The sequence below is a fragment of the Vidua chalybeata genome, chromosome 5 (assembly GCF_026979565.1).
Source record: "Vidua chalybeata isolate OUT-0048 chromosome 5, bVidCha1 merged haplotype, whole genome shotgun sequence".
NCBI lineage: Eukaryota > Metazoa > Chordata > Aves > Passeriformes > Viduidae > Vidua > Vidua chalybeata.
The window spans coordinates 17,163,107-17,180,508 of NC_071534.1; the positions used below are offsets into that span (position 1 = coordinate 17,163,107).

The 17,402-nt window shown below is 45.3% G+C and overlaps 1 long non-coding RNA gene across 1 annotated transcript; it reads left to right on the forward strand.

Moving 5' to 3' along the window:
* The first annotated feature begins 10,447 nt into the window (after positions 1 to 10,447).
* Positions 10,448 to 12,293, forward strand: LOC128788900 (uncharacterized). The gene is made up of 3 exons (XR_008431247.1): positions 10,448 to 10,493; positions 11,709 to 11,858; positions 11,990 to 12,293. It is a non-coding gene; the product is annotated as an uncharacterized LOC128788900 (long non-coding RNA).
* The last annotated feature ends 5,109 nt before the right edge of the window (positions 12,294 to 17,402 follow it).

A 17,402-nucleotide genomic window follows, 5' to 3' on the forward strand; every position in this document is an offset into this window, starting at 1 on the left:
GGACGCTCGCTGCTCCACAGGTCTCTGTGGCCTGTGCTTCAGTTGTTAGTGAAGAGGCAAAGGAAACTGTCTAACAATGGTATCACTGTGACCTAGGCAAAGAGACATTTTCACAGAACATGTTAGGTCAGGAGGGACCAGCACAGGGGCAAAACATGAAGAAATGTCATCTTCACATGCACTGCTCACTTTCTGAAAAACAAAACCAAAAAAAACCACAACTTTTTTTGCTTGGGTTGAGCTCCTGCAGCTAAAATAGATGTTGGGTAAGCCAGGGCTCCACCGTAGTCAGCTGCAAGCTGCATCTCTGAGGTGATGCAGGCATTGCATCTGCAAAGCTGCTGGCCATCCCCTCTGCCTGTTTCCCCTCCTCAGGAACCACCTCCCATAAAGCCCACCAGGGCAACAGGCCTTCATTGCACGTGTACTTCCAGCTTATGGCTGTTCTGCTGCAGGGGAATGGAGTCAGATTCCAGAGGGCAAGAGGGAGGCAAAGCCACCTGCAATGCAATCAAGCAACTGCTGTGGGAAGAAGCCAGGCAGTAAAGGAAGGATGATTTACTGACACAAGCTAAGCCAATATAAACACTTACGATACAGGTGCCTGTGCTCTCAGATATTGCCTGATTTAATTCAATTGTTTTGTAAACCGATTTAGTTAAATCTGTATAAAACTGGTGTTTAAACAAGCCCAAACAGTGGTTAAAATGTTGTTAATAAAACATATCACCATAAAACAAATATATATTACGTAGGCTTCCTTTTTGCTGACAGGACATATCCTTTCTCACTCTATTTCTTTTTTCCTCTGTTCTTTTCTTTAGAGGTTGTACATTCTGCTGTGCCATGACTGTCTCTTTCTTTCTGTACTGTACAAAAATAGGGTTGTCTCCATTCAAAAGTCTGCAAGTCCACCTCTAGTGTTTCTCAGTGTTGTGTAAAGTAGAGCTGGGGAGACATTTATTTATTTTTATATAACCTTCAGTAAGATTCAACCCAGAGCAATATTTTTAAGCAGATTTTAAGCAAAGTAGTTTATTCTGGATCCAGCCTGACCCTTTTCATTCTTTCCAAACTGACCTATCTTACTGTTTGGAGTTACTTAATCACTCTGAAAAGATGTTCCCATTTTTCTTGTTTTCAGCAAGGTCACTTTTTTTAGCAATGTTAGTAATTTTATTTTTTTTTTTTTTGTATTTTTAAGTCCTATTCCAAAATCACCCAAATCAAAATTTATCTGTGTCCAAAACTAACTTTCAAAATACCAGTATCTTCTCTCAAACTTAGCTCAAATGCCCAATTAGTTTGGTCTCCTCCACCAAAAACCCTTCATTTTTTAAACAAATGCATGATAGAGTTATAAAAAATAGGAAGACCAAATTACTGTACCTTTAGTAGAAATCAATAACAATAAGACTAGCATAAGTCAACTTTTTCCTAGACACATCTCTTTTTGTGGTCTTTGATTCGTTCAGAAGAGAAATTTTGGCCAAGTGCTTCCAGCATCCAGCTGTTTGCACACCTGCATGATGTACTGGAGCAATTGCTCCCTTGGGGAGGCAGGTGAGGGGTGCTGGAGCAGCCACACTAAGCAGCAGGAATTGTCACTGATGTAAATGAAGGAAAAAGGGACACATTTGAAAAAAAGGCAGCGGAGGGAATGGGAGACGGCAAACTTCATGTATGAGTTGGGCCCCTCTGAAGGTGTTAGGAGGGATATACAGAACCAAGGTGGGCTGAGGCTGGCCTGTGGAAGGGATAGGAGGCAGTCACTGGACCAGTAGGGAAGCAGGAACCAGTTAATCTCTGAGACAGCAGTGTGAGAGCTATGGGCTCTGGAATAAAAGGGTCCAGAATGCTGAGTTGGGCTCAGTGGCTGGAGGATGCACCCCTAAGTGGAACTCTTGCTCGGTGGACATCCACTGTCTGCTACTACTACAGTCGAACTGCACCCAGAGGCAGCTGTGCCCAGAGAGCAGCCCAGAGAGCAACCTGCCCAGGGAGCAGCCTGCCTTCCTACCCCATGCCACGCAGCTCTGCTGATTTGTACCCTATGCCCTAGCCATGGAGAACAGCCGCACAGCATGTCAGTACCTCAGAGAAGCCCAGCCAAGCCCCCACAGCCTCACATTGCTGCTGTCTGAAGAGCCCAGACCCTCCCCTGAGGAAAATGGTGTGCATACAGAATCTCATGTGAGAAGTTATCACCCAGGCTCTCCCATCTGTCCCAAATTCTTGCTCTTTATCAGTCCCATAGCCCCTTTCCACTGCAAGACAAAGCTGTAATCTGGTTGGTGTGCCAGCACAGGGGTTGGCTCCTAAAAGCTGCGTTAGGAAGAGAACTGTGCTCCAAAGGACACATTCAGAGTAAGCCCTGTGTACATTTGGCAGGGATCATAATCCACAACCACCCAGCATGGTGACATTGCTGGAGGCCTCAAGAGTAGACAGTCCAAGCCAGTATTTGTGATTGTTTACCTTGACATCCATTTGGATACACTCCAAGTGTAGACAAGGGATTTAGATGCCCAGATTATTTGTCCTCATGGCAGCAATGCACAAATACAACTACTAGGAAGATTAGAGATATTCCATCTGCTTAAATTGCTCCCTTTTCCTGCCAACTCTGATAACCATGATGATGGGGATTTAAGCCCCAGTGCTACTAACTGTGACTGGCACCAGTGTGATGATTATATTTCCCATGGGACCACCCTCCCAGTTCTGTGCAGTCCACCTCTGCTCATCTCATCACAGCAGTAGTCTCATCTCTGCTTTTAGAGCCCCACTCCACATCCCCCATCAACAGTCCCCAACAGCTCCTGTGCAAGGCAGTAGATAAAACTGTAACAGGATGGCTCTTGCATCTTTATTTGGCTGTTTAAGCAAACGGAGGTAGTATAGATCATGAGAAAAAACAGCAGACAACAGAAGGAATTAGAGGAATTGTAGATCTTAGTTGTCTTTGCACAATTACAAGTTCTTATGCTAGTTTTATTCATACTTTGAAATGTCACCTCTTTGGGCTGTGGCCAAAAATATTAAGTCCCAGTCCATAGTGGAAAAATAGAGGCTTCAACTAAAAATATCTTTACTAAGCTTGAGCTAAACCATTTGTTGTCAATAATTGCTACAAAAGAAGAGGCACTGTTCAGCCCTGCATCTTTGGAAAGAAATGCTAGAAGTAATTATGAGTTTAGCATGCAATTTTATAATGGTTTAATCTCAAGCACTTCCCTTGGTGGTAGACAATTCTGTTGTTAATCTGTGAACTGGGAGTGTATTTTAGCACACTGTGTCATTTGGACCTGGAGAGCAAAATCTTCCACTACTTCAAGTGCTCAGTGTTGTGGTTCTGCTCCCCAAAAAGAAGGCACCTCCCAAAGCATGCCCTTGCCTTGTGAACATTTTCCATGGATTCTTGGGGAATTCCACCAACTCTTAATCCATTAGAACCCTTTTCTAGCAAAAGTTAGGGGTCTCCTAAACAAATAAAGAGACAGCTTAACCTGACTCCTATTTGAGAGCACAAATAATGAAACAGGAGACTAATCTCCCTGGGAGGAAGCCACACTTGTTTTGCTATCTTAAGCCTTCCAGTGCACACACTGGGGTCTCATAATCTTCCCCTCTGACCCTTCTCCTGGAGTGGGGCAATTGCAGTAGATTATGGGAAGTTAGTGATGGTGGTTGATGACTGATTTTAGAGCATGTGTTCCCGAACTACTGAAGAGGAACAATTTGATTAATAGGAAACCCCTCCTTTTACTTTTCTCTTTCTGTAGCAGGCCCAACACTCATTAAGATTGCTTGTTAATTATCTGCACTCTTGTCATCCCACCTCAGTATCTCAGCTGTGAAATGCAGCTCTTCTTCTTATTCCTGGCAGTCAAATGCAGTAAACATGGGCATTCTCTCATGCTTTTGCTTGTCCTAGCTTATCCTTTTGCAGGGTCAGAGGATGCCTTCAGAGCCATCCAAACCCCTGCTGTCTTCAAATAAATTGCCTTTTGTTTTTTAACGATCTAGAACACACTGTTTGCCTTCTAGGACTGACAGTATTCCCACACACTTAGAAGCAACAAAACACAAACAGACTACATCCTTTGTAGTCAGCTTTAGCACGTAAGGGCAGAAGTACCCAAAGCTGTCCTTCTGGAGGGAAAGAATGGAGGGAAGCTGTGACTGATGAGTGTGCTCATAATAATTTTATCTGAAATGCTGCCCACAAATTCTGAGGGGATGTAATGTGATGGCCACCAACATAAGACTTTTTGCCAAGCTTCTCAAAAGGTTTTTACAAGTTGCAAGCCACCTGTGGACTGCAAGGGAGGAGTTGCAGTGGGACATACATTGTTTAGAGTGAACTGTAGGACATGAAAGGAAACAGGCAGTTGCAGCCTAGTGAGGACCATCTCCTCAGAGCTTGACTGCTCCTAGATCTCTTCTTTCATCTGTTATGCAATTCAATAACAAATTCAAGACTCCAATACACAAGTTCAACCCAGTGCTATGCAATGAAGCAAGCAGGCTGTGGTTGTAGGTTTCACAGTAGAGACTGCAAGGCATTGAATCTGCAGAGACAAAAATCATTGCTGTGAAAGCACATTTCATCACTTTCTTCCCATGAGTGGAAAAGATTACACCTCCTTCCTTCTCACTCTGATACCCCAAAAGAGATTCAACTGCATTGTGTAACAGGGAAAAACTTCATCTGCAAGATGGGCAGCAGGACTTCTCCCTTGCCCTTGGGGAGAGCTTTTGGGCACAGGCAAAGTAATTTTGTATCACGCAAAGTAAATTGCTGATTGGGAGTTAGATTGTCACAGAAAGCCATTAAATGACAGAGACAATGAGTAAGAGGGAAGGATGGCAAAGAGTCAGTTTAGATGAAAGAACGATTTTGTGAGTTGTTTTTTGTTTGGGTTTTGAAGAATAAGAGCATTACACTTCCAGCATATGATGCACAGTAAATGCTGAAGGGCCAAGCAGAGCAAAAAAAGGGAAAAGGCCCTGAAAACCTTCAACACATTACTGAAATACGAGAAGAAAATGGTTTTGTTTCCATGGCAACATATCCTATGATGCTTCTGCTGGAGCAATCTACCAGAGAAAGAGGACTTTCCTGTTAGGTATGTCAGTGAATTGAAAGATAATTACAGAGATGCAACAGACCCCTTTCCTCAATTGGGTGCATTTGTAAATTTTCTACTTGATCTGTGCAAGTTCTCAGATGTTACAGAGCTCCTGGAAATGGATGTTTCTATAGATGATGGAATGAGCTCCAAGGAAAATATAGATACCTGTTGCAGACCAAATGTCTGTGAAGGTTTGGGTAAATTGTGGATTTTCATCCTTCCATGATGTTGCTTTGCTGTGTGAATATGGCCTGCAACAGAATTTAAGGGTTAAAGTCGTTCTTAACTGCAGATTTTGGAATAAGAAGTTGTAGTTTTTCATCCAAGACAAGACAACTTTGTTTCCAACTGTCACCTCCTATTTCTCACATACATGTATGTCAAAGCTGAGGTACTCCATGGCAGCTGTTTTACCACAGCTGGCATGAAAGAATTCAAGAGGAAAAAAAAGGAATATGAAAAAGGAGAGGGAACTGAAGAGATACAGAAAATACTGATATGAGAAGAACTGGAACAGGACTCCAAACATAGCTTTCACCCTCTTGCAAAGAGCGTCACTGTATGATCACTTACTAAAAATGATGAGCTGTAATACTAAAACTATCTGTCTGTGGTATTGTAATGTTCAGGAGCACAAAGAGAATCAGTTATGCATTTTGTAATCCAAGTGGGTAAGAGAAAGATTTAGGTATCTGTATTTTGCAGAGGGGAGGCAAGAATTAATTGCATAAGGTTAAAATACCTTGTCTAAAGTTGCAATTAAAGTTTGTGATAGAAGTGGTTGTACCTACAGCTCCTGACCTCCATCCAGATGTCTAATGATATAACTATCTTCAGAGTCATATCTCCAGGTGTTCATTGAAGAATTCTGCAGATGCAGCTTAGCTGCTGAGACCCAGCATAATCATACAGATAGAATAAATAAAGTCAGCACAACAGCTCTGTGATCATGGGGACATGACAGACACTCCTCTGCCCACCATGGTTTCAGCAAAGGCATTTTCTTCCCCAGCTAGAAACAGCACTAACTAAACAAAAAAAAAAAAAAAAAAAAAAAAAACAAAAAAAAAAAAAAAACAACAAAAACAAAAAAAAAAAAGACCCAAAAAACCCCCCCCCCAAAAAAAACAAAAGCAAAAAAAAAAAAAACAAAAAAAACAATGACCAAACAAACACAAAAATCACAAACAAAAAAAAAAACCCAACTCAGCGTCCTTCAGCCATAATAGCTTATCACACAGAGGAAGCAGGAGAGCATTTATCAGCTGGAAGGAAGGTACTACTACAGTGATTAGTTTCACTGAATTCACTTAGGGCAGCAACAACCACCCTGTCCTGTATTTTAAGGACCAGACTATGAAAGGACATGCTAGGGAAAATTTCTATTGGGCAGGTCTGTCTAGTGTCCTTCCTCCTCATTTGGACTCTGACTAACTTTTAGGAAAAGAAATATGGAGTGGAGTAAGAATATTGGAGTGTGCCAATAGCTAGAGAAAACAAGTACCTGTGCTCTCAGATTCTGATGCCAGGATCAGCAGCAGGGGAATAGGTTACAAAACTGTGCTCCGAGTGAGCAGTCTTAGTACCTCTGGATCTTGAAGGAGAAAACGTACATAATTGCTAGACCTGGATAGCAGTACCCTTTCTTCACTCCAGGGAAGAAGCTGGCAGTAAATGCCAGCAAAGCATGGCAAAGCAGTTACAGAAAGCAGACCAGAGAGAGACTGATGGCCATAGACAGCATCCTCCCATCACTCTCTGCAGTTTTGCCTTGCAATGCTTTCCCTCCTCAGTGCTACAGAGTGGCCTCCAGCCCTTCTCTCATCCCACCTGATCCAATGCCACTGGCAGTGACAACCATAACTGCTAAACTCATGTTGCATTTTGTCTATTGTGTTTTCATGTTCTGCTCCAGTAATCTATCATGGATTTCTCTTGTACACTCTTGGGACACACAGGATTTATATATCTACATCTGTGCATCCATGTGGATCTGGCCTTCTCTAGCCTCATGTCACTACAGTCCTTAAGGATAACATCACATTAACAAAGAGGTAGATTTCTTTCTTTGATCAGGCTTCAGAAAAGCAGGGTGGCCATTTCAGAAGAAAGGAATTGGATTTTGAGCCAAGCATGTCTTTTTTTACTTCTCTTCTTTTACTTCTCCTTACAGAGAAAATCTTCAGGGTTTTTCTACAGGACTTCTATGCAGCTCTGCAGAGCTGCCAGAAGGTGGTCCTGGAGAAGCATTTTCAGCAGTCCTTGGAAGGCTGGGCTTCAGGAGGGCTACAGTGACAGGGGGACAGTCACAGCAAGTCAGAGTGCAGCTCTCTAGGCATGCAGACTTGAGAAGGGTGACAGGATTGAATATCCCACAAGCAGCACAAAGAGCCTGTAAGTGATCAGCCTCACAGCTCAGATCTCCATGCTAGGAGATAGGTGTACCATCCTAGGTATAGATATCACGTCCTCCTGGGCTCAAATTAGGGAGTTCACAGGTTGGAGTTCAACATGTAGGACTCTGGAGGGGCAAAGAAGCAGCTGGAAAAGGTCTGAGGAAAGATGGAGCATGGCTCTCCTGTGAGCACCTGCACAGCATGGTGTTTCTCCCAGCCCAGCACTGAGGGCATTCCAGCTGGCTGGCTTCAAGACAACATGGCACTGTAAATCTCATCTATCCAGTACTAAATTATCCCTTTCTATTGCTCCCTTTCCCTGCAAAACTTTGAGAAGTATAAGGACCATCTGAATATCTGGTGGCTTTATGTAGCTCATAGGCTTCTCAGAATATAGAACTGGTTCTCTAAGTCCATCTCATGCTAGAGATGCCCCTTGCAGTGGAGAAGCATAAGGAGTGGGAGTCAGTGTGCAGCTTTGCACACAACCTCTGCTATAGGGGAAATAGAGTTTTCATCAGCTCCTCTTTGCTAGAGGAGCTGCACCCAGCCTGCGATCATCTCTCCCAGTACAAGCTGGTAAGTAGGCAGAGAGCTCAGTGCCTTCTCCCTATTGTGAGGACACCCCATCCACAGCTGTGCACCAAGGTAAAGTGCCAACAAATTATGGAGGCGAGGCAGAAAATCATTCCTACAATTCCATTTGCAAGATAAATTATAGCATCTGCTTCTGAATTCAAACAAGAGCAATGCTGCAGCCTTTCTAACCTGCTGCTCTTGCTGCACAGTCGTTACCATTTTCTGGCTGTTCTGGGAGCTTCTGTGAAAGGGAAACACATTGACAGACCTCAGACAGCTATTAGCAGATGGATTTTCTGGATTGCAATAGAGATCATGACTTGCATGGTTGCCCACAGCCTCAGAAAAATAGTCAGGGTCTGAAATAAGATGACAGAGATGGTAGATCTGCTCTCACCTAGCAGTGCTGAAGGATCAGCAGTCAGGTGCAGAAAGCAAAACAGGAAACCATAGTCCCTCTGGTCTCCCATTAGCAAGCATAGTAGAAATGGTACTAATGTGCCAAGGAAAAGTTACTCAAATGTGTTTTGCCTGTGTCATATCCTCAAGCTGGGAAATCCTCTTTGTGTACCTGACATGCATTGCTGGAATGCACCAGGCATTTAAGTCCCTTAAGTCCCAAAATCTTTGTCGATATTTTTATGTGGGCTGGGATTAAGCTATGGTTTGCCTATACATGGCTGATGGAGGCACAGACTAGCATATCTCCTTTGCAGTCTGTCTCTTGCTCTTTCTCTTATACCTTCCTTCCCAGTAACACAGCTGCTAATTCACTGTGAAACCTGAGTTTCTCACCTACAACTGGACCCCTGTTCCTACTGGAAAAATGTAGGGAACAAGATGCTAATCCCCTTCATAGGGATAATAAACCCCCAGGGTATGTGCCTGATGAGCTGGTCAGCTGGTGTCTCTCAGAAGATAGATAAGTGGAGAATCAATCCAGCCCTCCATGGTAAATACACTTTCAGAGTCTGACACCTCTGCTCTGATTTGGATATATCTAAGAGTAGTATGAATTGTACTTTGGAGTTCCCCATGTCTGTGTCTTGGCCACTGGAGTTACAGAAGATGTGTTCCCCCTTTCCTCAGCGAATGATTGGATTAACCTCTCTGATGCACAGGGATGATACAAGAACTGCCATGTGGGTTGAGGCATGTTGTGATAAGTCGTGGTTCACACCAGGCTTTCAGTTGTGCCTGAGCCACTCTGGCAGAGCTGCCCAGTGCTGGCCCTCTCATGGTCAGTGTCTCCTGCCAGGAAGGAGTAGAGAGACAGCAGCCAGTGCTGCCATGCTGTAGGGCACTCCTTGTGGCACTCCTGCTGCCGCTGGCCTTCCCTCCAAGAGCCCATCTGCTCATCTTCCTCCCTCCCTCTCATCTTATGCAAAGCAGCTCATTAGTCCGATTAGCAGCCAAGCACCATTTCTGATTGTTCATCAGTGATTCCTTTGTTGCCCTCCATCACTCCTGTTGAGCCTCATTAGTGCTGCTAGGAAGCAGAGGAGCTCTTGGGATATTTATAGGAAGGGTGGGGTGTTCGTTAGGCTTTATTTTGTCTAATATCCCTTTTCTACTCAAGACCTCTTCCCTTACCCCAGCCCTCCCTCAAAAGCCTTCTCTTAATATGGAGCTTATCCAGGGGGTACACAGAGACAGGAAAGGACTAGTTTGATGGTTTTGAGTCAGGGAAATGAGAAAGACAAGCTGGAGGTATGCAGAGACTCAGTCCTGGGTCAGGAGTGCACAAACCTACATAGGACAGGGTACCTGGGGTTGAGTCTGTGCCCCTTTGCAAACACACATCAGGTGGGGTATCTGTAGCAGCCCATAAATGAATCCAAATGCATCATCATGTGCACACAGCATTGTTGGGAGGAATATGCCCCAGCTACAAGCACAGCTTGAGAATGCAGCACCCGTGACAGGGGTTGTCTGTGAATGCCTTTCCATGCAGGACACCCACTTCTCTGCCTATAAGCCAGTGGAGAGCTGTACCATGCTCCCAACAGCTCCAGAGGGAGCAACTGCCTTGGTTACTTATAAAAATATTCTTTCATGCAGCACTTAATTATGGAGGCAACTAGACAAAGACTAATCATTCATTCTAATACAAGGGAGAATAATCATTCTGACAGCAGGAGATACTTGGCTTCTTTGGGAGGAGAACAGAGTGTGAGGAGGAGGAGGAGGCTGAAGAAAATCTACAGGACAGGGAAAGGAGGAGAAAGGAAGAACAAAATCCTAAATCAGTTACCCAGTACTGACATCTTTATGACTTCATAAATGGAATATGCTTAGTGCTTAGATCTTTCCCAGCGTCACAAGGACACCTCCCCCTAGTCCAAGCCTGAGGCCTTGATCATGCCAGAAGTCAAACCAGGTGACATTTTAATATCACTTTTCATCTCAAGATTGCACCTTCCTTCCAAAGGTTTCCAAAGTGTTTTTATAACCTTTCCAGGCACATAATTCATGTCTTGTGGCACTGAAATAAGAGTATGTTCCTGAGAAGGATAAGCCACCTCCACCACTGTGCAGGGATTTTGGACAGAAAGCAGTGACAGCTTCTGTATCCCTCTTAAACCATGGGGTGTGCTTGTGCATGTGTGTGAGGAGGGGGATTTCAAGGCAGCAGAATGCAATTGCAGAGTATGGAAGCTGGCCAGGAGCTCTAGCCAAATCCTTTGCTAATACGTAGGTTAGCACTGGGGAGCTCTAAGAAACAGCACTGGTGATCCAGAGTGTGACAATCCTCCCTCTGCCTTCCTGGTGGGTCACATCTCTGCAAGTGGCCAGACTTCTGCATGACTGGGGATGGCTCTTGAAAGGTTGCAAGCCATGGTCCTGATATGGGTAGTCAGTCCCGATTAATCACCATAAAATATGGTATTAATCCAAGTGTCTTGGACAAAGTCCAGGTTTGGGAAATGGCATCACACACTTATACATTCCCCCTTTTGGGCTTCAAGAAAGTCCAATGATTTTTCCCTTCAGAGCAGTGTCTTGCTGGGAACAGAGATGGCTCTGTTCCACTCTACTTCTCCTACAGTCCCCGAGTGTCTGCTCCCCACAGCTGGCATGGGTGAAATGGATCCCCTGTTCAAGACAGTGCACCTAACAGGCTGTGTTATGCCCAGTGCTGTTCTGCACTGTGGCTGGTGCAACACTGTCCTGTACTGCCCACTGGGATGAGACTTCCTTACTCCCCACCAGGGATGCTGCTAGCTGATAGACATGAGGCAGGGTTGGTCTTCATTCTCTGGGAAGTGCTGCTCTGCTTTGTCCAGAAGACCTCACAGGAAATCAGCATCCTCAACACATTATGAGCAAAAGCCATGTGAGGATTAAACAGAGCCCTCTATCCCATAAATCTGTCAGGAACTGACCCTTCCCTTCCTCAGCCAGTGGACTGCTGCAGTGCAGCCCAAAGCTGTTGGGGAACATCTGCACTCCTATACAAACAGATCTGTTTCTCTGGCTCCCTTAGTAGCAGGAACAGAGCTTTCCCTGCCCTCTGCAGCTGCAGGCCATCATGTATCAGTATGAAGTTTGTATCTCCTCTGCCTTCCTCACTGCTGTATCTCTCCACTTCCAGCTAATTTAATTGACTGCTCTGGATATGAAGAATCATGGTGTCTAGGCACCAGGAGTAATACTGAGCATGATATTACCATTTTCACATCCCAAGGCTGTGCAAACATTAACTAACGCTAACTCTAATTAGCTGCAACTCACTGGAAAGTAGGTAAGCTTGATATTAACCCCGTTTTTGTAGCTGGTGACACTAAGACTCAGAATGCTCAAATTACTTGTCTCTGCTATGGAGGTGAGTTCAGCTAAAGTACCAGGATAAAAATGGGCAAATATGTTTTCCAGGCTGTTTCACCATTCTGAGGGGTATTCTGGCCTCCCAGACAGCGTGCATTTGACCGAGACATACCTCAGGAGATGAGCACAGGATGCCTCAGTCCTACCATGCCACAAGTCCCCCCACAAGCACGTGTGCTATGTTCAACCAGCTGAGAGCCCCTCCCCTGTCTGGTGGGGCCCTCGAGTGCTGCCATCTCCCCGAGAGCACCCAACTGGCAAATGCAATGCCATCAGGGCCCAGGGTGGTTTCCTGAAGTGCAGTACAGCAGACTTCCCCTTTCTCCCATTTTCCCACCTGAAAGTTGTTGAATAAAATGGCAAAAGACTGCACTAGCAGTGCTAGAAGCTGCATTATGAGTGGAAAATGATGCTCTGAAGTCCTGCCATGGTCCAGTTAGCAAATGCTGGAGAATAAATGCAGTTTCTAAACAGAGTATGGCTCTTGTGAAAGGATATTTTATTTTTAGATATTTTGTTTTTCTCCACTAAAATCCAAAGTTATCTAGAATTAGCATTTCACACTTAGGAAAAGAGTCAGAGAAGTCCTTCCTTATTCCTCCATTCTTGCTCCTCTGCCTCATAGCAGACCTTTCAGCAAGGTCATCAGAACTACTGTCTCATGGACACTCTGCAAGATTGTTTTAAGAGAGGTTCCCCATGAGACAACTGCTAACTCGTGCAATTAGTTTGTCTCAAAATTCCCCCAAGCCACTTCTATTAGCAGTAGCCCTCACCTTCACACTTCCCTGGTTTACCACACCCTGCTGCTGTAGTTTCCTGCCCAGAGGTGGTTGCATATTCCTTGAGGATGCATCCACTCATGCTCCCTTCACTGCATTGCTTGGAGGAGAGCCTGAGCTTTGAGCTGAGCTGTCCCCATATTTGCAGTACAAGAAGTTAGGGTCTCTCTCTTACACACACCCTGTGAAAATTTCCCTGATTAGTATTACATTTATAAGGACAGAAAGGTTGGGAAAATATCACAGTTAAAGTGATTGGTGAAAATACCTTTGTCCAATGCAAGGAATGGGTGGGAAAAGGGGTCAAGGGTAGCGCTGGCTGAAGGTGTTTATTCCTGAGTGGAACGGGATGCCACTGTGCAGTCCTCTTCCTTTGTACCATTTTGCTACCCTATAAAATCCAGCTGCATGCAGCTCTGGGATATGGTAGGCAGTTTTGGTCCCTGCTTCCCAGGAGGGCAGCGTGGAGTCAGAGCAGGCATGGAGAAGAGCAGCTAAAATGGCCAAGGGTAGGGGCAAAGGAGAGGGCAAAATGGCTGTGTCATTGCTTTGAGAGGAAAATATTAGGAATCTTTACAGACTCCCCAAGTCTGGTAGGTGTCAATGGTTTGACACTGGCGCAATGCCAGCGCCCCCATGAAAATGCACCTTCCCCAAATAAATGCTGTGAGATGTGATCAGGAACAGAGCAGAGCAGGCCCAAGCTTAATAACAAAGGGAAAAAAAACTTTATTAAACTACTACTACTACAGAAAACACATAAACTAAATCCAGGATGAAGACCTTTTAAAACACCCCTCCTCCTCCCAATTCCTAAAACACCCACCATGAAACATCACATGGGATTCCTGATCAAATTACCACCCTTCAGATAATCAATACTCAAGCTATCAAGGGAGAGAGAAGTCTCTCCTTGCACCACAGACCCCCCAGGAAACACAGTTGCCACCTCCTGTGTTTCCCTGTCACATATAGCAACCGCCCGGAGAAAATCTGCCAGTGTGACACTCTCCTTTCCATGTCACAGTGCTCTCACCACCGTGCATGGACAGACTGCTCATAGGGCTCCTTTAAGGATGCTTTGCCACGGACCCAAAGATACAACAGTTCAGCTTCTCATCTTGGGACTACAGTCCCACCCATTTTCCCCTGGGCCAAGGGTCCAAGAACAGAGATCATCTTCTTCCCGAAGACAGAGGGCATCACCATTCCCTCCTCAGCTTTCTTCTGTTCTTGCCATTCCTGTGCTGGTGGTTGCTGAAGCAGATCTCCTTGGGTCACCACTGCATCCCCCTAAAATGCAGTCTCTATTGCAGGAGATTTTGGTTCAGTCCATGGCTAACAAGAAAAGTCCAGCCAAAAGCTACTTCATCATCTCCTCCCACCTAAATATTTCTTCTTCTAACATCTCAGGTCCCGGACTATCTCTCTTCCACTACAAATCAAGGAGGAGTAATATTTTACAAAGCCCTCATTTCCTGGAAAGGGTTAAAAGTTCAGACTCCCTGGACGGCTGATATCTCGGTCCAGCATCCCGTCTCCCACGCTGGGCACCATCCCCCCCCCCCTTTCTCCTTCTCCTCTGCCAGCAAATCTCCAGGTGTCATCAGGCTCTCTGTCACTTTCCCTCTGTGGGGAGGGAACAAAGGCATCTCTGCTTCTCTCCACCCTTCCGTCTACAGTAGCTGGCTCGGTTCCAGACCCTCAGCCCCTCGGCCTACCTGGACAAGGTCGCGTGGCTTCCCCTCCCCCACCCAGCCCATGGCTGGGCAGGGGAGAGTCTGCACTGCACTCTCTGATGACCAGAACCAAAGAGACAGTTCCCCTGGGAGTTCTTGCTTTTAACCCCCTGTGTTCTCAGAGGCGTGTCCATACTTTCAGTGGTCACTCCAGGTGCCAGTATCCAAACCTGACTACTGATTGGTTTGACCCAACTTCCTGGAAAAAATTCACTTCCATGTCAAAACACAACAGTAGGTAAGGCGACAACAGAGCTCCTGCTCACCAACTGCCACAGTGCTGGTGGGGTACACAGTGAAGGCAGGTGTCCAGTCCCAGTAAATCAGCTGCCACCTCCAACCCATCACACCTCAGTGTACACAGTGGGCAGGCACCAGAACAGGCAGGATCCAGGCACCCTTCAAGCACTGACTCCTTTTTACAGCTACCAAACTGCTCCAGGGTTAGTTACAGTTGTAGCCTCACACAGCAGGACTTGTGCTTGAAGCCAACAGGGCTGTGGCTGATGAGGAGGAAGAAAAAAGCCATTTCACATTCAGGTGGTGTCCCCACTCTCTCTGTGAAAATGGGGTAGGGGGAAAGGTGCGTAGGGACTTCAGATACTGCTGTTACCCAAGCACCCTGAGGTGCTTAAGGACAGAAGGAAGGATGAAATTGCAGTCACTTCCAGTGTCCCTGGGAAAATGAGCCTTTTGGGTCCTGCCAGTAGCCACAAGCTACCTATCAACTGAGATGAAGGCTTTGCTTGTTGTTACTGCACTAGCCCAACCCTTCTTTCCTCACTAAATATATTCAATAAGCAGTGCTCAATCTGACAGATGTCTTGCAGCTCACACATGAGTTAGAGCCAGAATTTACAGGGAAATGAAGACAAAGAAGGATATTATATAATCTGTAGAGTTTCTCTCCATTCAAAGCCTGCCTTCTTAATATTCCCTGCACACCTTTGCCTCAGGACTACAGCCCTGCATCAGGGCTTGTTCATTCAACATAGTATGTATAGTCTTTGATGGCAGAAGACATCATATGTAGGAACAGGTGGTAGAGAAAGAAAGAAGCAGAGGAGGAGAGAAAATTATCCCTCCTTCAGTTACATTCTTTATGGAGAGGAAAGCAGTGTCAAATTGAGGAGCTTTAAGAATTCATTTAACCACAGGCTTTGGAGCACACACACCTACCTTCACAAAGCTGTGTGTGAATGTTCTGTATTTCTTTTGCAGAGTGTCTTTTAGGGTTTCGCTCACACTGACTCCTTTGCTAGGAACTGGAGTGCTCTGCTCTCGCAGAAATCTCAACTAATGCAACAGAGCTGAATGAGAGACCTTATCAGGGGAGATAATTTTATTCTAAACCCCTGATTTCATTCACATTCATTCTTTCATGTCTCCGCATCTTCTCAGGCACCAACAGGTGTGTGCCAGTGTGCTCCAGTTAGGACTCCTCCTAAAGACAGGGGGACAGGGGACATGATATAATGTGTCACCACATCTCTAGAGTTCGTCCCTGACAGGTGGCCTGGCTGGGTTTGGATCTGTCTTTTGTTCACTTAAGAATTCACAGTGATTGTGATCTCTTATCTCCTCACCTGGTTCCACCTTTGAGAATTATTAGGAAAGATTCTCTTTAGTTGCCTTACCTGTATATCTTTAATGGTTCGAGGCTTGTCCTTTATCTTACCTCTTAATGGCTTCAGTCTGTCTTCTGCATCATTCCCAGTCTGGTTGTTTTGAGAAGCTGCAAGATATGGTGTGATCTTGATGATCTTCTAGCTTAGGTGTGATCAACAGCTGTCATTCCTGTTCTTCTGCAGTGTCCTCTGGTGCTGTTTATGCCAATCCATTCAACTCTCAATGTTTCTGTTAGATCTCTACAGTATCTCTGGCTGAGGCATAGTCACAGCCCACACACCTTCCATCACTGTGCCTGGAAGATCCTATCATAGAAGACAGACATTTTAAATGCATGGCATATTTAGCTGAAGTAAAGCTACTTCGCTCATTGGTGATTCTTGTGTCTGTAAGTATGTTCTGACTGCACAGTAACCTGCTACAAAGTTCAGCAACATGTCTTCAGTTACCAAGAGACATGTGGATGTGTAGAAAACCTGTCCCTTAGTTGATCAGTGTCAAATCTGGACTATAGGCCAGAGTAATTAGGAAGAGGGGGAGGGGGAAGGAGAGAAAGGGTAAATCCATATTTGAGCAAGTAAAAAAATAACCTGACAGGTTGATTTTTTTTTTTTTGTTTGGACGGCTGGGCTGAGCCCTGGCAGAGTAAGACATCTTGCTAGTGAGGCTGGGAAAGATTTCTGGTGAGTTCAGTTTCCCAGAACTGCATCCTTTTTGTCATTTGACACTCAGATCCCCTGGGCTTAATCAGAGCTCCATTCCCCAGAGTGGTGTCCCAGCAGGCATCCAGTAGCTTCTCATTACAGATAAATTCAGGATCATGCTGTGAGGGACTAAACGAGGTGCATATTTACTGACGTACTTGGGTGCCTGGGAGTTTCTGAAGATTTCAGTGTTACCCTGACAGGCACCTACATACTGTTGTAAATCTTCTCCCAAGGACTTACCCGGCACACAGTAGAAGCTGAGGGCAGGAATGAGATCACCACAGCTTCTTTCCATCCCTGGATCCTATCCAATAGTTGGAGCTGTGCTCGCAGCCATGGCAGTGTGGAGATGAGACCACTGATTTCAGGAAAGATGGTTTTATTCCTCCACTCCTTAGAACAGGTGCCTAACAGACCAGGATATCTGGGACAAATTTACCTGTACTGGATTTGGGTCCTTAAGTACTGATGTCTGCACCATCTCCCCAGAGCTGCCATGTGCTGCACACAGCTCCTCTCCCTGAACACAGAGCTCCCTGCTCAGCCCCCAACACTTCCCAGCAACTCAAAATACAGAACCAGATCTGGACTGAAGCTAGTGGTT